General features: G+C 36.9%; 1 long non-coding RNA gene across 1 annotated transcript; it reads left to right on the forward strand.

The window, feature by feature from the left end:
- Positions 1 to 1,681: 1,681 nt before the first annotated feature.
- LOC139971527 (uncharacterized) lies at positions 1,682 to 3,741 on the forward strand. The gene is made up of 3 exons (XR_011794413.1): positions 1,682 to 2,083; positions 2,818 to 2,991; positions 3,394 to 3,741. It is a non-coding gene; the product is annotated as an uncharacterized lncRNA (long non-coding RNA).
- The last annotated feature ends 1,883 nt before the right edge of the window (positions 3,742 to 5,624 follow it).

Consider the following 5,624-nt stretch of genomic DNA (forward strand, 5'->3'; position numbering starts at 1 on the left):
TACTTGTTTCAAATCATCTGGGTATTGGAATATTACCCTTGATCACAGAAGCGATGCCGACCTTCTATTGGAAACGGGAGTGATTATTAATGACCTGACGTGCGACGTACTTGGCGTATCAAGAACTTTTTTAACGGTAAGCCTATTTGGGGTACCACAATACATTACTGATGATGAACTTTCTGAGAAACTATCCGAATTCGGCTGTACCCTTATAAATAACTGGCATCGAAATTCATACCCTGACTATCCGAAAATTGAAAATGGGATACGCTACGTAAGATTGGCGCTGCCCGCTGACGTTAAGAGCCTACCCTACGCCGTTACTATAAACGGCGAACACATACGCCTGAAGCATAACAGTCAATCGAAGGTATGTAATCAGTGTCTGGGAACGGATCACATCAAGAAAAACTGCCCAAAGTACGTATGCCGAATTTGTAAAACCCAGGGTCATAGAGAAGCAAGTTGCCCTTCTGTGGTATGCTTTAACTGTCAGGGACTCGGGCATAAAAGCTTTAATTGTCCGGAAAGAACAGAAGTAGACGACGAATACAATAGCGATGAGACCGATGAACGAGTCAATCCCAAGACAACCGCAGACAGATCTGAGCACACAATAGAGCATGACCAGGCTAATACAGATCTTAACAGAATGGACCTGCCCCAAAACATCCAACAAAAGACATCTTCAATGGAACACAGCCGAGCAAACACAGACAAACAACAGGAACCAAAGACTGGTAAGAAAGCTTCGCAAAAGGAACAAAAGGCAGCCACACCGACACAAAGAATATCAGGAAGCAGGCAAAATGCAGAGGTTTGAGTCACTAATCAAACCACCAAGACAACAGAAAATCCACAACCCCCCAAAAGGCAAATGTCATCATGTGATGCAGAGCAGTTCATGACGGTCAAATACAAGAAGAAAACGCTAATCCCAAACCTGAGTAGAGCGAGGAATTTCAAACCAGGTGAGACCAAGGTGACACCGAGGGCTTATCCAACTGGAACTTTGCAGAAATGAACCTCATAACAAATATATTCATTTTGATGGCGCTACCAGTTACTACTGCGAAAGCTGACCGGAGACAAAGTACCCCGAACGAACCGGAACATACTGATAAATTCAATGCTGTTATTTTAATTGAGCACAATATCTCATGTATGCATTACGACATTACATCATTTAATAATCTCCCTAGACATGATGATTTATCTATTTTTCATCACAATAGTCGTAGTTTGAATCAAAATTTTAATGATATTACAACTTTTCTCTCTCTACTCAGAGATGATTTCTCAATTATCGGATTTTCTGAAACTTGGCGAAACGACAGTATCTCACCTCTGATAAGCATTAATAATTTCACGTTAATAGAACAACATCGCAGCGACCGAAGAGGAGGCGGGGTATATATGTTTATTTGTTCATAATACCCTGAGTTTCAAACATAGACCGGACCTGTCGATATTCAATCCGACGATTGAATCTATATTTGTTGAGATAACAACACCTAGTAAAGAGAAAAGTATTATTGGCGTAATCTATAGACCACCAAATGGTTCGATAGATGATTTTAATGTTCATTTACAATGTATTCTTAACGTCATAACGCATACCAAATTTAAATCCTATATCATGGGAGACTATAATATCGATCTAACCAACAAACACAAATCCGCTACACTGTAAAAACACCTGGGTCATTTTGTGTGACCCATCTGCTGAGTCAGCCATACTGTACCCAGAAATGGGTCGTATTGGTTGAGTTATTACGCAAGATTGTTTGAAATTGTGAAATAGCGCGATGAAAGTTTGACTTTTTGCACTGGGTCATTCTCAAAGACTTTTCTCATTGGATAAGTTATGTCATGTGACCACTATCAGCGTTTTTGCATGACGCCTTTCGTAGACAACAGCTGAACACCGTCACACAAATCTACAAACCATACGTAAATTCAGGACCAAGAAGGCAGTCTTAGTTGAATCAAAAACTTTGATGGGCTCTGAAAATGGACACGTTTGTTAGTCCCATCCTTGATGACTGGGGTTTGCCAATGTAAATACCAATATTCAAAGGTAAGTATACGCCAAAGTATAACTGACTAGTTCAGGCCACAGGCGCTCGCAACGTTAATTAGTTAAATATTATATTATAGTATGCCATTGTAGATATGATGATAGGCTAGGCCTAAGTAACATGTTATTAGTGCTGCGAGCGCCGTGGTTCAGACAAGCCCATAATTACCCTGATACAGTGATAGTGATACTGATAGTGATACATAGATAGCTGTAATGTTAGACCTAACGTTTGGTTTTTGATAAAGCATAGGCCTAACCTCACTACGTAAGTTTAACTAAATATAACGTTAGAGGCTAAGACTAGTATAATGTTACTTGTTAATAGCTATCTTGCTGAACAGAGAGTTAACAGTGTGCTATTAAATGTAGTAAAACAGTAGTATAATCAGACTTTTTAGTGGGGGTGGGGGAGAGCTGAAGGGTAGCAAGGAGTCTGTGCAAGGGGAGGGGGACAAGATATGGGGAAGGGGTGTAAGGGGAGGATAAAATTCTTGTATTTAAGGGGTGGACAAGATGTAAAATGGTTCATCATTTCTATCTTACTAATTTACTTGTATGTCAATTTGGGTGGGGGGATGGGGGTGACCAATTTGGGGCTTTTCCCCTACTGGTTATGCCACTGCAGTAAAATATGATATACTCCAACAAACAGTCTTTGCCAAAACTATAGTCGGTGTAATTGAACAATTGAAGTTAACTATATATGTCCTATTTTTATCTGTGGACTATAGGTAGCATGGTACCCAAAAGCCCATGGGAAACATCCTGCTACAGGCTATGCTACAGACTATCTTGAGGAAAGATTGCCCGAAAACGATCCAATGCCTTTAAGAAACAAGAAGCAACACCGAAAGAAGTAAAGAAGCCTACACCTGTAAAGTTCAACATAAAAACAGATCCAAAAGGTACTAATACCATTATCTTGAACAGTCTACATACAATATACTCAGTAAGGGATATGGGTCAATTTCTTTTAACTGTCTAGGCTAATTAACTGATATTCCTACATCCTCAGTCATTCCTACTGGTATGTAATTAAATCGCATAAAAAGTCATGATGATTTTTCACTTATAACAGTCAGGTGCCAAGTTCAGTTGCTTGAACCTTAAAGTTAGTATGTAGGTAGCCCTTTGTGAGTAGATGATCCCTCTATTTTTTCATGGAGGTCCAAGATCATTTGAGGTCAACAGAATCTTAAATCTGCTATGGTAATGATTCAAGTGAAAAGATTTGCTAATTATTTAAATTAGTGACAACAGAATTAATTGTGCATTGAAAGCAGCAATTTATTTTCTTTCTTCCAAAGGTTGGGACCAATCTTCCTCATTTCATGGAAGATGAGCTTAAGCAAGATAGAACTCGAAAGCAGCCATTCGTCCTTGCATTTGGTGATAGAAGGTATCCGACTCAGTCATTCGTGATCATCGAAGGGGTTGCTTTGTCAGCAACAGATTTGATTGCAGCTTTTGATATTTCTTTCAAATCATTGTACTTGTTTGACATAGCCTACCCCTGCCAGTGTCAAACAACCTGGGAATTTATACACAAATTCCTCATTAAGGTTAGTGAAGGGAAAGGAAAGGTTTCGACATCCCCTTCAGTAAGAAGCCTACATGCTTTTTTAAGTAGTCAGTAAGAGAAAAAAACGTATGTAAACAACTTTTCAAAAGTAGTTTTTAATATGATTTTTTTTTTATACAGCAGCTTTTGATATTTCTTTCAAATCATTGTACTTGTTTGACATAGCCTACCCCTGCCAGTGTCAAACAACCTGGGAATTTATACACAAATTCCTCATTAAGGTTAGTGAAAGGAAGCCTACATGCTTTTTTAAGTAGTCAGTAAGAGAAAAAAACGTATGTAAACAACTTTTCAAAAGTAGTTTTTAATATGATTTTTTTTTTTATACTGCAGCTTTTGATATTTCTTTCAAATCATTGTACTTGTTTGACATAGCCTACCCCTGCCAGTGTCAAACAACCTGGGAATTTATACACAAATTCCTCATTAAGGTTAGTGAAGGGAAAGGAAAGGTTTCGACATCCCCTTCAGTAAGAAGCCTACATGCTTTTTTAAGTAGTCAGTAAGAGAAAAAAACGTATGTAAACAACTTTTCAAAAGTAGTTTTTAATATGATTTTTTTTTTTATACATTGTAACCTTTTATCGTATAATTTTCTCAAAACACATATAAGGGATATGAACATATCTCCTGTAAACCTTGGGCAGTGCAACATCAGGTTAACACTTAGTTCATGGTCATTAACATGATGGGATGATTACATGAGGTTTTTAATTTACATAATGTGACAAAGTTGTTTGCTATTTATGTTTGCATGTTATATTACCTTGAACAAGGTTTAAGTTTCATTTGGTATTTGTTATTGTTAAGTTTAGAGGGACTAAAGAAGCAGAACTGCCTCACAAACAGTGGTACAAAACTAGTGTTCTTCCATACATCATACATGCACAACTAGCCAAAAGTATGACTGATGTACATTTTTTGCCTGAGCAACCGAAAATTTAATACATATTGTAACATATTGGTGGTGCAAAAATATTTATTCACAGTGTTTCCATTTATTGATGACTTTTCAGTGATTACTAAGTCTTGTACTGTATGTTTTAAACAGCTTTTTCTCATTCAAATCTAATGCTGTTTTGGTACAAGAACTACTGAGGAAATTATCACCTTTGGGATATGCTTGCAAGATTTTATTAATTGGCAGCTGGCCATAGGGTTTGTCTTGCCCCACCAACCCACTGCAAAATATGTTTGATATTGTCTTTGACTTTTGACCATGACAAAGCCCCCACCAAACATTGAGCTTTCCAAAATATTTGATTTCTTACAGCCACCATTGATGTACTACATGTCTTCTTTGTATACCTAACATTTTATACAATTGATAACTATGGAATGTTGTTTATTTATATTCTTTAAAAACAATTAGAAATGCTAGCTAATAATCAGATTACTACAGTGACTAAGGATACAAGTAGAGAGTGAGTGCATGCTCCAGTCTTGGTTAACTTAATATTACAAACACTGCAGCAAACCTAGCTGTGAGATCAACAATTAAAGTCTTTCAAGAAGTACAGAACATATTCCTCAGTGAACTAAAGTTTGTGCACATGAATAAATGATCAGTTGTTTTAGTTAAGTATGTTAGGATTTTAAAGAACATTGCTTAGTTTCCAATGATTCTCAATTGGTACATTAGCCTTAGCCTATGTTCTTGTGTTCATTGTTTGTTTAGTTTTATGGGTATCACATTACTCTGATTTTTACTGTTACTCTGATGTTCTAGTTGGAATAAAACAAAAAGAATATCGATAATTATATGTGAAATAGAAGAAATTGCATGCTTTATTGTAACACCACTTTGTGATTTGAATAAATTAATTTATCATTAGGAATCAAAGTCTTATGTCATTTCTTTTATAGACTTCCTGCAACTGCAAATGTAAATTCAGCTTTGACCCATTTACGTGGTTAATTTTTTTGACCCAATCTGCTGGGCTGGTGGAGATTGCA

The sequence above is a fragment of the Apostichopus japonicus genome, chromosome 8 (genome assembly GCF_037975245.1).
Source record: "Apostichopus japonicus isolate 1M-3 chromosome 8, ASM3797524v1, whole genome shotgun sequence".
In the NCBI taxonomy this organism is placed as follows: Eukaryota; Metazoa; Echinodermata; class Holothuroidea; order Aspidochirotida; family Stichopodidae; genus Apostichopus; species Apostichopus japonicus.